The sequence below is a fragment of the Contarinia nasturtii genome, unplaced genomic scaffold (assembly GCF_009176525.2).
Source record: "Contarinia nasturtii isolate CC-2019 unplaced genomic scaffold, AAFC_CNas_1.1 Cnas_scaffold_745, whole genome shotgun sequence".
Taxonomy (NCBI): domain Eukaryota; kingdom Metazoa; phylum Arthropoda; class Insecta; order Diptera; family Cecidomyiidae; genus Contarinia; species Contarinia nasturtii.
In genome coordinates this window covers 37340-53149 of record NW_022198093.1, presented here as the reverse complement: position 1 = coordinate 53149, position 15810 = coordinate 37340, and the positions used below count along the sequence as shown (strand labels likewise).

The 15810-nt window shown below is 33.4% G+C and overlaps 1 protein-coding gene across 8 annotated transcripts in view; it reads right to left on the bottom strand.

The window, feature by feature from the left end:
• Positions 1-15810, bottom strand: part of LOC116341545 (forkhead box protein O) — a 33324-nt gene that overhangs the window by 16185 nt on the left and 1329 nt on the right. For 2 of the 8 annotated variants that reach the window (XM_031768676.1, XM_031768671.1), the window contains exon 1: positions 8634-9399. The exons of 1 other annotated variant lie outside the window; for it this stretch is intronic. The gene's annotated coding sequence lies outside the window, so the exon portion shown is untranslated. 5 more of the 8 variants (XM_031768672.1, XM_031768675.1, XM_031768673.1 and 2 more) reach the window with 5 other exon arrangements.

The following is a 15810-nucleotide window of genomic DNA, read 5'->3' as shown; positions in this document are numbered from 1 at the left end:
ATATACTCTTGCATCCCCCCGCACAGTGGTTATAGACTCTTTATGGTTAAATCCATAAGCTGTTTCGGTACACGGTATATCCAGTGCAACAACCTACCGCCATATAAACGCGTTTGGGCGACACCATCGATAGATTGTCGTCAGCAAACCAAGCGTTTCTGTTCGACAGTCGTCGTTGGTCCAGTCGAACAAACATATGCGTAGGAGCTATAGCTTACTTGGCTATACGAGGGTAATAAAAATAATGAGCTAATTTTTATCAGTTTGACTCAAGGGGAATGTCGCAAAGAACGTACTAGAATTATATAATTCGGAATAGGTTGTAATAGGTTGAAATAGTTTGGAATAAGCGGCAACGTAAATGTCAACAAATACACTGTACTGTCCACAGAAACATTAGGTTTTTAATTCAGTCGTCGGCACCGAAACATTTCAATATTTTTGTGAATTTTTTTTTTGTATAATTTAAATAAATACATTACACATTTACGACAAAAAGTATATTCACAAAAATATTGAAATGTTTCTGACTGAATTGAAAACTCAATGTTTCTGTCACCATATCGGCGTATTTGTTGACATTTACACTACCACTAATTCCAAACAATTCCAACCTATTCCGAATGATACAATTCTAGTACGTTCTTTGTGACATTCCCCTTGGTTTGACTGATAAAAATAATTTTGTGTATATGTATAGATTTTGTTTCAATAAAAAATGGTGTTTTTGTTGTTTGGTTCATCATTTGACCCCTTCGAAATGGAACTGATAAGAATGAAACGAATGATTTATTCAACGTTTTCCTTCATTTTTTTTCATATTGATTAAACCGTTTTGATTGATATACTATAGAGAAGTTGTATGATAATCGTAAAACAGAGTTAAATAAAAATTCATAATTTTAGTGTCGAATATAAAATGTGCTAAATGAAAAAAGAGTAGTTTTTTTAGAACGATGATAAAGCATACTCTTCGCGCATTTTCATCGTCATTCATATGACAAAGTCTTAAAACTTTTCGTCACACATTTTACGACTTTTGAAGTGAGATTTAAACATCGTTCGTAAGTTTATTAAACATTTACGACACACCACGAATAGCGAGAGAATACACGTTTTGGAACAGCAATCGTGGGCAAGAACATAAAAAAATGCAGAGAAAGATAGAGAACAAAAAATATTAATTGATAAAAATTGACCTGATTTTACAATATAATATTTATAAATAAAACCTCGTCATTGGCGTTCATTTCGAATATCAATGCAACATGTAATTGTCAATTGATAATAATAAATTCAGAAATGTGAACAGTTTTCAGTTTAATGACTATTTAAGTTTACATATTTCTTTTTGGGGGCATGTCATATATCAATGTGATGTGTTTGCGTGCTTATGTACAACCTCAAATTCTATATCTGTATCGTAATATGGAAATAGAAACAAGGCTATCAGATTTGGTGTTGTACGTCAATCGGTTTCGATCTCTTCAACCCACTTATCTCTTTCCACACAAAACGTTTGATTTGAAAGGAAACTTACAATTGTCAAATTGTTAAAATTAGTACTCATTAAAATGCCATAAAATTTCATTTAGAAAAAAAAAAGAATGAGTTCTAGTTATTTATTGTATCGACACAAAATGAATCGTCACGTTTTGATTATATAACTTGTCTAGATGCGATTTTGCGCGTGAAAAACAAAACAGAAGTTCTTCACATATTTGTTTCCTCTATTTCCTTTTCGATGTTTGTACACAAAGTGCGGTAATATTATCAAATGTCAATACTCAAAACAATCAGCTTTGTTTTGCGCATGCAAAGAAACAAAATGTAAACAAAAAATCGGTTGATTGTCGTGTGTAACATGTATTTCTTTCACTCTTTCTCTTTCGCACTGTGTATCATCGTCTTTCTCTTTCGCACTGAGTATCATCGTCTTTCTCTTTCGCACTGAGTATCATCGTCGCGAAAAGTAAACAAACACACATTGACGCAACAAAACAAAATCGCGCCACAGCAAACATAGTCGTAAGATTTGATTGAAATATAGAAAATTGGAATGAATCGGCTAAGATGCGTAATTCTTTTCTTGGATTCGATCATTTTTATGGAATTTTTTTCTTTAATCGGAATCGAGGATTCAATGTTTTTTCATTATAAAGAATATTCTTGAGAATAAAAAAACGACCTTTTGCCTTAGTGTCAGGGCAATGACCATGCGCCTCTTAAAATTCCATACAAATCGCGTATTTACACAATTAAAGACTCTAATCAATGAAATCAAGGTTAGCCTTTTCACTATAGCTGTTAATTTTCGTGCAATTGAATATTGTTATCTTCTTCATCAAAGTATTCAAAAAAAATAACACGATTTCGGTGAAATCAATGAATGGCCGTAGTCATTTGACACCTAGCTATTTCGGCTCAAAAAGAGTTGTCTTTGACAGTTTTTTCACCGTCTAGACAATGTTTGGATTTCTTCACCAAACAAATCAAGAGAAGGAGGCCCATTTCAATGTTCTGGCTCTAATGAATTCAATTAGCAGTTCTTCCGCTTTTTTTCAGCCAAATGAAATTAAGTCATAATGAAAATGAATTGCGTGCCACTTTGAAAAAAATCACGGCTCGAAAATCCATCGCATAACATAATTTCTACACGGTAACCAAAGAAAGAATGAGCATGACAAAGGGAACATATTCCACTTATTTACTCACTCGCACAATTTGATCAAAGGCCAATTTTTTGACGTGGTTACCTTGGTCGTATCGTGTGTGTGTGTGAGTGTGTACAAATGAAATCATCGGTCGGACAATTTTGACCAAAGTGCGCGAGTGAGCATGGCCACAATTTTACAACGAGTTATTTATTAAGCAGTGGCATTCGCAGCAAGTGTGTATTTCATTAATGTGATTACATTCTAACATGTGAACCAAACCACACCACAGGCATTCCATATGATGATTAAAAAAAATGCCCCATAAATTGTCTACTTTACAAGAGTGTAACGCTTGCGCCGCCTCATTCTCTTTTTTTTTCGCATCGTAGTTGTGGTCGTCATCGTAGTTGTTTCACAATTTCTGACTGGCTATAAAATACAGACACACACACACACACACGCAAAATCAGCGACAACATTATTTTTTTTTATTTCATTGATATCACTAGCTAACAAAACTTTTACGGAATTTTCCGCTTTTTCCTTCTCTTTTTAACTGATGGTGCGTTTAAAACGTGTATACACAGAAATATGTGTGCGATTTTGTTGTGAATACGAAATGAACTGGTTCAACGAAACAAAATATGCGATACAACTTTACTCGCGCGCGACTCTTGCCCACTATGATATCGATCTAGTGACATACATTAGCCTTTCTCTTTCGCAATATTAATTGGAGTCAGCACATCTTTTAATGTGCGTGAATGTTGAATCGATATTGTCGTGTTTTTTTTCCTTTTCGATATGGATTTCTTTCTTCTTCTTCAAAATACAAAGTTTTATATTTTATTTAATATTTATAACGATTCTGACTAAACATAGCTTTGACTACGTCTTTTTTGGAGCTTTTATTAGACGTCAATCAATTAGATTTAATGAACCTGAAAGGCGATCGCACGTTATTCTCTTTTTATGTCATTAATGCCATTAATATACTATATAAGTATGGGCCATATAGACGATAGGATTAACGAGGCATTCTCTTTTTTTATTGCTATATATATATTCAATGGAACTCTTTTTCTCTTCACATTGTCTGAAAAAGCACACCTCAAAATGTTTGTTGATAAAATCGTATGGAACGATTTGCTTTATTTTTGGAAGCGATATACATCGACGTAATAATGATTTTAAAAATAACATGGATCAGCGCAGAATTCTTTGCGCGCACCGCAGTGTTGTCGAATTTTTAAAAATACGAACACAAACGATAACCATTTTAAATCTCTTGTCATACCAAAATGATCATCAATTTCATGGTCACATTCACATTTGAATTCAGTGAATTTATCATTCGTACATGTGTAAAATCACAACGCATACATATCACAAATGCTATGACGTGAGCAAAGTACGAGAGCAAAAAAAAAGAAGCCAATTGTTACTTGAGTCGCCAAAACGACTACTAATTCTTCTTCTTCGGTGTTTTACTTATTGCGTCGTTGATTTTTTTCGGGCTTAACACTCGATTCATCGCGTGTATAATTAGGTCTAAGCGTTTAAACTCCAAACGATTGCTTGCGCTTCGTATGACAGATTCAAAAGAATTGCGGTTTTTGGTTTTGAGTAGAATGAAATCGGATTTTTTAGCATAATTCTTGCGAAAAAAAGACATCTTGTATTTGTTATTGCTATATTTTCACACTCAAAGTGAAAAAAAATCTGATCAATTCAAAAAATGGTGGTAAAAAAGTAAATGACAGCAAGAAGTTTTTTTTTCGTTTTAATTGTTAATGCGAGTCAGAGAATTGCCGCCCAATGATCAATTTTCAACGTTTTCTGATTAAAAATGCATGTTTTATTGCCGCACGGCACGTGAATGTGAAATGATTTAAATTATCAACAAATGATATAGATCACGTTTGACAAAGTACGACTTGAACAGAAGCTAACATGAAAAAGCGTGGCGCTCCAAATACAACAAAAAAATACATTGTTTTATTCCGGAATCCATAATAATAATAAATAATTTGCCGAATCTCAAATTCCGTTCAATTTTGCACTTGAAAATGATATTTTGTAATTTAAATTATATTTTACTTTTTAATATCGTGTTGGCGTGACGAAAAACGTTTGGTATGCAAATAAATTTATGAAAAATTCCTGTATAAAGTAAGAAGAATGTGTTCTTTATGAGTTTCGTTTAAAATTCATTTGGAAATTCGAAATAAATTGATTCACACCAATTTATACAAATCGATTAGAGGTACTTTGTTTTACTCAAAGCTAAACAAGTGCTTCGACGTAAAAATAGATGATTATGAGCAGAAAGTGCGTTTAACCATAATTGAAGGCTCTATATACGTGAAAATGATTCCAATCTTGCTAGGGCAATTTACTAGAGAAAAGAAAATAATGAAAAGACTCAGTGTTCAATCGAGTTTGTTGTGGGTAATTACATTAAACGGCATATGGTTAATGACAGGACATGTAAAGATAGTAAGAAATGGAAACTATACGGAATGAAGTGCTTGAGGTGTTGGACAACGATCCATGCGATAAGTAATACGTAATAAGTATAATCACATAACGATATAATTTATATACCATCCATTGGATTGCCATTTGACCTTGACTTATATCGTATGAATGAGGCTTGAAGTTTTTTTTCTGTTCATGGCAGAATTACCATATGAATATTAACGAAAAAAAAGACCGTAATTCGCTATAATTCGACTAAAACGTGTGCCTGAGTGTGTGTATTTTACGAGTTTTGTCTATACTCGTGTGGTAAACGATGACGCATTTTGTTAATGTATACTTATGTGGAAAAAGGTTCATTTTTTTTCATTTTCAATTCGAATTCGATCTTTTTTTTTTGTGAATGAGCACAAGAGGAGAGCAAAATTCTAGAGTGTCAATAGAGATTAAACATATTATTATTACGATTCTCGGGGAACAACGAAACAGACGAACATTCAATTTACGCTTGTCATGATAACTCGTTTTGTACTGATTTAAATGGATTCCATTAAAATACAGCGAGAAATATCAATTAAAGCCGTTCGTTTTTGCTTTATTCGTTGTTAATTTTTCCCTAAATGATTTGATGTGCCTGAAGAAACAGTAGAGAAAAACTTTGTTTCAGCCATTCTTCACAGTTACTCTTCATGCACGTGTTCGTGTGTGTAAAATAGTATAAAAATGATATGTTGTGATTTGTAGAAATAGAAAATCTTTCGGTTGATTTCGTGGTAAAAACAAAATCACATTGTGTTGAGCACCGTTCAATCTGCATTAGAATTGAGTTCGGTTCGTGGAATTTTCGTGAAAAAAGAAGCGAGACGAAGAGAGAAGATAATAAGCTTACATGCGAAATCAATCCTCTCTGTATGTTATCATTATATGTAATGATAACTTGTTACACACATTTTTCGTTTTTTTTTTTGTTTCTTCTGAGCATACTCGTTGGGGCCGCTGAGTTTTGTATCTTATCATTCATGATATTTCATTTTAAAAATAGACACAGCGCGTCTTTGTGTTTTGTTACTTGCTCATCTTTTGTATTTTTCCGTTTGTACCAAGTCATTTGTTTTTTGTTTCATGAGTTTGAATGAAATGAGATTGCCGCAATTTTCACGAGATTTTTCTTCGTTCGACATGCAGACAGGTGACCTTTTGAAGCATTTGTTTTCATTTTTTTGATGACTTAACTAGATACTTTTGCCAAATTACTCACAATACTCACAAATCCCTGAAATTCGTTTAGACACGCTATTAGCAATTTTTTGGCGGTTCAATGAGACTCAATGACTTTGCTTCATTGTTAAGGTTTCAATTCATCGTGTGCGCAATGTTTTTTGACACACCGACCGATTCATGATAAAGTGGCGGTTAATTTTTGGTGATGCTGTGGATCGTTGCACGGCCCACATGCTAATGAAAAATGACAATTTCATGCAAAAAGAGAGAAAGAGGTGCAGACAGAGTGAAAAACGGATAATTTGCTTGAATTGACTAAAGTATGTAATGAATAATGATGATGTTTTTTTCCCTTCTTCTTTTAACTTAATAACACATCACGAACTTTTGCTGATGTAGTCAGCCAGTGACCGCCGCATTATTATGTTTATCGTGTTATCGTACTGCCATTTTCCTTCTCTTCTCAACTCTCTTCGTATGCACACGCGTAGTGCTCGGCCACTGATCTCAGATCATTCAATTGCAAATGTGCCGATAAATTGAAAACTAAAACAAAATACATTTAAGTGATGCAAATATAAAGAGAGTCGGATCGAATACTGGGTAGAATTATTACAGAAATTGATCACTAGTTATCAAAAAAAAAAAAAAAACACAACGAAATGGTCGAAAATGAGCCAATGCAAACGTATAATCAAGAATGATAGCCTGAATGCGTTTTCAAAATGCACACAAATGCAGTAGCAAATATTTGCTGGTTCAATTTATGATTTTTAATGGAACATTGTTTCGTGATCGGTGTTTTGCGGTCTCTTTCTTATACTGTTTTCTTCTCGATTCTCTCGATTTTCTCTCTCAACTTATTCCATTTCGCTTGAGCTAATTCCGTTGCCATTTGAATTTCATATACCAGCAGCTTTGAGATCATTATATGTTACATTCGGCAGTAGAGAAGCACACGATCATTGATTTGAGTGAATTCGAGTGTGCGCTATAACTAAATGGCACCGCATCTATTTTACATAAATTAAAACACATCTAAATATTGATGAAGATGGGAATTATTTTCATGATTTACAACAAAATCTCACGCATGCAATGGTTTGCATTGAAATTTAATTGCGTCAAAACAGCAAAGAATGCAAAAATTAATTGAAGAACATGAATCTTCAGTGACGCCAGACAAATTGAAGTATACTTTTCAAATAAAACCTTTTATTTATAATGACATATTTTCACCACAATAAATTTTGGTGTTTCATTGTCTTTGATTTTCGAACGCCGATTCGTGGCTTAGCACACTCGTATATTGAAATTTGATAAAAATTTCTCTCTTTTAAAATTAAAATTCCAATTAATAACGTATCCAAAAAAAAAACACTGGGAACACAAGAATTCAATTCGATCGCTTTCTTCCTCTCTTGCTCTTCTCAATATTCTCTGTATATAATATTGTACTGTTTTTATGTTTTGTTTTGGTTATTTTTTTTATCAATACACATACATGTTCGAAATTAATCGCGCGAGTTTCTTTTACCCGCACTGCAAATTAAGTACATATACTACATTATTCGAGCAACACATGCTTGTGTCCATACACATGAAAGTATTTTTGCTCGCCTTGGTTTTCATTGCTTATATTTTTTTAGCTCTCTTGTTCAAACTCATATTAGATCATACAAGCACGTTTCGTTCAGAGGAGAAAAAAAAGCACCAAGCATGACTGCTTGCGCGTATTCGTATACGATATAGTGGATATTAACAATTTTTCGATTTGCCAATGGTGAATAAGAGCAAGAGAGTAAAACAGCTTTGAAAGGGAGAACGAGAGAAAACAATGTATGAACCGAATGAATAAAAGAGTATGAGCGAGAGCGATAGAGAAAGACTGTACACACGATGGCAAATAAGCAACGGAGGCCACCGTACATGGCCTGGAAATGCCTATGTAATTTACATATAAACGAGTGAGACTCAAACATGTTCTTCTTTTTCCATCAAATATACCAGTGGCGCCACCAATTTTACATATAAGCGCATACAAAATTTTCAATATGGCTGCGCCCATGAGAGAGAAAATTTCGTCTCATTCATTTCCGCCCCATGCCACCGTATCAACTATATATATATATTTTCGTCATCATTTCTACTACGGGTTTTGTCGTATCGTGTGCAAGCATATAGCTTAAATATATGCTCTCTCTCCATCGAAGGCAAATACCGAAAAAAAATGTATATTCGAGAATGTGGCTGGTGTGCTTCGTATTCGCTTACATATTTTCTGTTCGTGTGTTCTTTTGTCGCAACTCTCTTTTTTTTTACGTGTTCGTTCTCGTTCACAATCGCATTGCTTAACGTGTTGTGTGTGCTCACGACTAGCCTCTCTTTTTTCTCTCTCTTTCTCTCTCCGGTGTCGTTGCTTGCGAACCGTATATATTTTTCTGCTACGTCGTTTTAATAAAAATTCACAACACACGCGAAGATATTTCGTTGGATCGAGCTGTAATTCAGCTGCTGTTGTTATTATTATTGTTATTATTTATATTATATTTCTTTAGCTGGATTTTTTTTTTGTCTTGGTCAAACTAGCTGCCACACAAAAATACACACACTCTATCTCATTTTGCTGGTAGGAAGCAAACGAGAAAAAAAATCTTATTTTTTAATAATTTTTTTTTTCCTCTCTGTGTGTCTATTATCGCAGTACCTCTTTTAAGTCGTCGCTGTCGCGCGTTTTCATTAATGTAATCTGTTTCGTTTATATACTCTTTTTTTTCTCTGCTTTTGCTTTCTTCTTCTTCTTTACAGTTCAATATATCGCTGGATGTCGTCGTCGATGGAAATTTTTCACGATTCGATTTTGTGTGTTTTCTTTCTCTTTTCTGTTTTCTGTTCTTGTTTCGTTTCTGATTGACAATTATGTCACTTGTTCAATTTGATTTGATTTCAATAAAAATTCTTTCTATTTTTAAACATTAAAGCACTTTTCGTCGCCTTCGTCTTTGTCATCGTCGACACAAATCAAATGATGTTTTTTGCTCTGACAGATTTTTGGCGAGAGATTGAATCAAAAACAAAATTTAACACAAATCAAAGAGAATAACAAAAGAAAAAAAATGTCACGCTTGATCAATACCAAAATCAAAACCAAATGGTGTGAATTGGAATATTGAAACTTCTCGACAACTTGATGGGATAGATTCAGTTAGACGAAGAGAAATAAAAAAAAAACACGAGCTGTCGCAGTATGAAAAAACCAAAACACAAACGAATTGATATAAACGATATACTATTATTTAAAGAAATTTCGCGCTACGACCTCGTGGCGACATTACAAAAATACACTACACTATCAGTTATGTATATACATGTGTAAATAACGTGCTAGAGAAGAGCTAATATTTTGTATATAAATGTGTGTTGTAGTATTTCGTTGCCTTTTTTTTCACTTCTCGTTTGATACGGTACTTCTTCGTATGTTGCTGTTTTTAGTTTTTCTTCTTTATTTTTATTTTGTTTCATTCGCGAGAGTTTCACGCGCAGTGTGTTCACAAGCCGGATGTAGACGTAGGACTAACTAAACCCAATACAATTTTTCTACGGTTTGGTATACAATTTTTCGTTTCGCCTGCTGTTGCTGCTGCCGTTGTTTCGTTTCGTCGTTTCTACATCGTACGCTTTACGAGAGAAGAGAAAAAAAAACCGTCTTACGTTATACTGCGAGTTACGCAAACAAATAAGCTCTTCATTCATTCTCACAGCCAACAATACAAGTTAACACATACTTGTACACAGTGGTATGAACGAACTGTATTGGTATGCTATATTTGTGTATGTGTGTATCGAGATTGTGTTGTGAACATGCTTTCGAGAGAAAGAGAGCACCAAACAGCATACTTTCAAAACAAGCAACGAAACGTAACGATAGAAAGCACTGGAACAACGGAGAGAACGATTGTATTTACGTTGAAGCTATAGCAAAACAAAAAACACGTACAACTGACCAAGTACGATCAAGCGATAGTTGGGTCTCACAACAATATATATAATAACAAAATTCTGCAAATATTTTTCTCGCATACTTATTCGCTCAATCTTCTTTCTGTATCGTTTGTTCGTTTTCGCTAATATACATTCGACATTCGTTTCGTATCTTGACAGATTGTCCGACTGAGTATTTGTAAGTATATAAATTGATACAGTGTGCTCAGCGATGTGATAATAATTTGAAGCTTTATTGCGTACCAAAACCAAACGAAGCAAGTGCAGTCTATCAAATGAGGGAATAACATGTTGGGCATGGGCAAAATGAACTGCCCACCCGTGTTACTTTTAATTACCTATCTGTCTTTGAAACTTAATACCACAATCACATTTATTCTCTCGATGCTGAACACAGAACGTAAAACATTGTCGCCGATGTCTAATGCGATGGTAATGATATTCCTGATACATACGTAAATAATGTAACCTGAATTGGCGAACGCGTATGCGTGTTAATATATTTACTGAATGTGTGTCTGTCACTCCAACCACATATGTACGATGGAAATTTATCAATTGACGAAACATTAGTACCACTATCGAAATTCTTCTTCGCCTAACATATAAAACGAATATCAATGTGAGCGAGAATACGCTCAAGAGTAGTCCGAAAAAATGCGCGCTCGCGTCTCTTATCCGTTCGATTTCTTGTATGTACATTAACCGTGGCAGCAATGATGACGACGACGACCACGACAACGATGACGGCGGTGATGATGTGTGAGTGTGATGATCGAACTGTTAACTTATGTTCAAAGTTAAATTATAATAAATGAGCTTATAGAGAGAACTGCGTCGTACCGAAAATAGACTGTTGAATTTCATGTATGTGTGCGTGCGTGCGTATTTGTCGTAACTTCATATAACACAACATTAATATATACCGCGTGTGTAATTGAATAATAAATGTGGAGTCGATTTGATTCGTTTCAATTCGATTGAATTGGATGAGTTCTGCTATATGATAAAGTGAAATAATTTTTCGTAGCAACGATTTACGCCAATTCGATCAAACTCATGTGTAAACTCAACTCACTGACACATTGTAATCGAACATTCAAATATAAAATAGAAAAGCACCCACAAAGCCATAAAAAAATATTTGCCTCCAAATATTTTAATAAACGTTTTAAATTCTATTGCCAGTTTTATTCTTCTCTATCTTTATTGCTTTATCGCAAATTTTGGTCACAAGACTATCGCCTAATCGCATTTTATCAGTTTTTTTTTCTTCTTTCGTTTTCAACACAGGCGCTATCAATTCGTTAAACGTTATCAATAAATTCCACTCTCACACTTATGCAGACCTTTACACACGCACACACATACTAGATCGCGATGTGGCAGCAAAAATGTGGACTGTACACAATATTTCGATTGCTCTGGTGCTATAATCATTGACGATTTATGAAACAATATTATTGCAATTAGAGTTAAGACTAAAGGAAAAATAAATAGATAGGTAATGAAATCTATCTATATGTAGAAATATGTATGCACCGAACCAACAAATGTAGCTAAAGAGCCGGAAAATAGTTCAGTGTTGTGGTGAAATAAGGATGATTTGCTTAATATATTGTGACGTAAACTAAAAACGGGGTGTATACACAATTTTGCTTAGTCGCGTATGATTTTAATTATTAAGTTCAAAACAGCTGACCAATACAGATTGAATAAGTATGCCATCAAAATTCACACACCGGTAAATGAATATAATGTGTTTCAATTATTTTGAGATAATAAATGTTCTTCTTCTTTTTTGGCTTGTTATTTAATTATACTGAAACTGAAGTGTTCTCGGGATTGGTCGTGAATATGAATGTGTGCACCATTGTATTCATTATTTAAAAATGTTTTCATTCCTTTCTCGCGGTTTTTTTTTTGCATATATGTGCATTTTTACGAATGATTTTTTTTTCAGTCATGCCCTTTAACAAGAAATATGAATTCCCTTCTTTCTTAGAAAATCCCTTTTAACTTGAACATTGTATGTTCAACTTTGTATTATGCGAGTGTATTATGATCGCAAAACGAAATATGAAAATAATGGTCTTTACTGATAATAATCTCATGTGTTTTTGCACACTCATACAGTATTATCAATATGTGTGCGTGTATGGGAGCGAAAAATAGAGACACAACAACAACAAAGAGATTTCCATGCAAGTCGGCCTGCGGTTATCAGCAAAAGTGATATTTAATATTTTTTTTTGTATATTCATTGCTCATTATGAGAGATCATGCGATAGTATTTACATTCCTGGCGTAAAATTGCTGTGAATTTTGTTATCCCATTCGATTTTTGCTGTGTCAACATATTTCGTTTGATTTATCTCCGAACTATCTATTTATCTAAAGCAATATGTATGCAAATGATAAAGTAAATGCCAACGAATATGTTCTAATTTATGTGGTTTTAAAATACATGTGTATAATCTTAAGTCTTCAGAAATCAACGAAAACCTTCACCGTATCGTTCTCTATCTCCTTTGAACTTCGGCAATAGACGAATTTTTTGTGTGCATTTTTAAAACGTAGAAATATTCTAGTTTGGAGTTGTTCAAATTAGAACCAGTTTAGTGATTCATATTTTATTTAATGCGTACAAATTCACCCGCTTCTGGCTTTGTTTTGAAACCAAATCGAATCAAGATTAGACGAAAGAATGAAAAAAATAAAAAAAAATAGAAATAAAAACCGAAAACAAAATATTGGCACTTTAAGTAAATACGTAACATTCGTACCAAATATTTCTTCGCTTTTTAGTTGAATCGATTCAAAAATGTTTTTGTTTTTTTTAAGTGTGCGTGTGCAAAAAAACGTGTAAAATCATTTGAAATAGTCGATTCAAATGCCCACGTACGAGCGCGCTAAAATCAAATTTAAATATTTTGTAGTCAACTTATTTAAACACAGCGCTTGAGTGGATTTGTATCGTAGTAAAGATTGACTATGTATAATGTTTGTGTGTGTGGCATCGATTAAAATACATATACAATTTGGTTACTCGATCAATTATTATTGATCGTGCAAATGTGACAAATGCGTGTAATTTATACATTAGCCTAATCAGAATGAACGAATGAGAAAATAGAAGTACGAAAAAAAAACACAAACACACTGAATGTGTTCTATGTGCAAATATTGAAAAATTCAACCAATACATTGAACTGATCATTTGGAGGTCATTCAAATATGAGCACGAAAACATTAGAATATATGCTGTGTGTTGTTTTTTTTTTTCATTTCCTAACTAAATGGGGAGAGAGGCTTGTGCCTTTATATATACGCTCATGGGGGGATTTGGTTCAATGTGTACGCATATATGAAATTATTTGAATAAATGATTTGTAATACCGTATATTTTGCGCCGTATGCTAAATGTTTCCGTCTTCGAGAAGGAAGTACAGACAATACATTCGAGTGATGGCACGACGCGATGCTTTTATTTTGGTCTGCTCACATACATTGTATGCTTCAATTTTTTTCTTCATTCTTTTTCAAATCGTATTGAGAACAATGTAAATAGAGTAAATTCAGACATAAGAAGTACGCGGTGAAATATCAGACATAAGAAGTACGCGGTGAAATAGATTGAGCAGTTGAATACGAATAAAAAGAGCGTGGCTGCGATGGATTCTTGTGCATGTGATTTGTCTGGTCTACATTTGAATGCAACATAAAATAGCGAGAGAAAAAACATCTTGCAGAAATTGCGTGTTTTCAAAAAAAAAGCATTCAAAAAGATCATTTATGAGTGCGGCATACCGCAGTAGATTGACATAAAAGAACGAATTTATTTGCGAATCCAATTCACAATTGACGTGAAAAGAAATGGGGAAAAAATGTGAAAAGATCTCTTGTGACATTGAATGTTTGCGCACATGTGTGTACCACACATGAGCATTTTAACACTCGCAATTTGCACGACGGATTTATCATCGTCGTTTGCTACTTTATATCGTCTTTTTTATTGACGGAGACATGCCCTCACACAACACAGACTGAAACCTTTTGTTTATTTTTGAATGTTTGATTTTTTTGTATCTTTTTTATTCTTGGATATGGTCACATTCAAAACTGGTCACAATCGATAATGATCAACGTTGAATTTTAAGTTTTTGTATGTGTTTGAAACCAATGATTCAATGCATGTAAATTAATGATATTTTATATCGATTTGATTACATTAATTATTATATAAACTTCATGAATTTGATTGATTTCTGATAAATTTGATGCGTAATATACTTTATCTCTTTCGTTAAATAGTATGGTCACGTAATACATTTTTTATAAGAATTAAAAGAAGAATAGGAAATTTTATTTATACCCTGTGTTAAGTGGTACGGCATGGAGTTGATTGGTACGAATTTACTTTTGTGATTTTTGAGCGAATGAGTGAAATGACACATAAATGAGGATGATGCGAATTATAAAAAATGAAAGGAAATAGAGAGAGACGGCAAAAAAGATAGTGAATGGCAAAACCACATTTATCGACAACAAAATCGATCAAATGCGCGAGTAAATTACTACGCAGTTTGAAATAGCTGAGTTCGTAACGTAAATATTTCACCGGCTGTTTGTTAGTAAATAAAATACTACGTTAGCACATCATCGGTATCATTTGCGTACACGTGCTTCTAATACAATTTCATTAAAATATCGCATTGGATATAATTCATACGCATTTTTTTATAGCTCATTCAAAATTGGCGTATTTTATTGTTTTATTTTTTTTAAATACTTTCATAACAACTTTGGAAAAATGTTCAATTTTGTAGGTGGAATTCGATTGAACATTTTTATAAACAAACGTAATAATATATTTATTAGAGTGGTTCGATTTTGACATTTTTTCAAGAATCAAAAATCGTACCCCCATAACCTCTGTAGGAAGGTCATAGAAACATGAATATAACAACGAATTCGAAATTTTTTTTATTTTTGGTGATGCGCGCTTCCAAGTGGTTTTTCAAAAAAGTCAAGTTTTGATGAATTTTGAGCACTTTGAAAATTCAATAAAAAATGGTCCCCGGGTGGTTTTTTGGCACGAGAAAACCGAATCTGGCATTAATTTTGTAATACAAATAATTTTCGACACTTTTTTCATGAAAAAATCACCAAAAAGTTGGATTTTTGTATTGTAGCTACGCCTATTTGATGTTGTAATGACATTAAACCATGCACAGAATGTTTTTTCCGCAAAAAAATAATATTCCGAAAGTTTGAATAAATTTCAATACAAATTAAGTGTATCTCCCATCAAACAGGCGTGGCTCCCATACAAAAATCCAAATTTTTTGTGATTTTTTCATGAACAAAGTGTCGAAAATTATTTGTATTACAAAATTAATGCCAGATTCGGTTTTCTCGTGCCAAAAAAACCCCCGGGGACCATTTT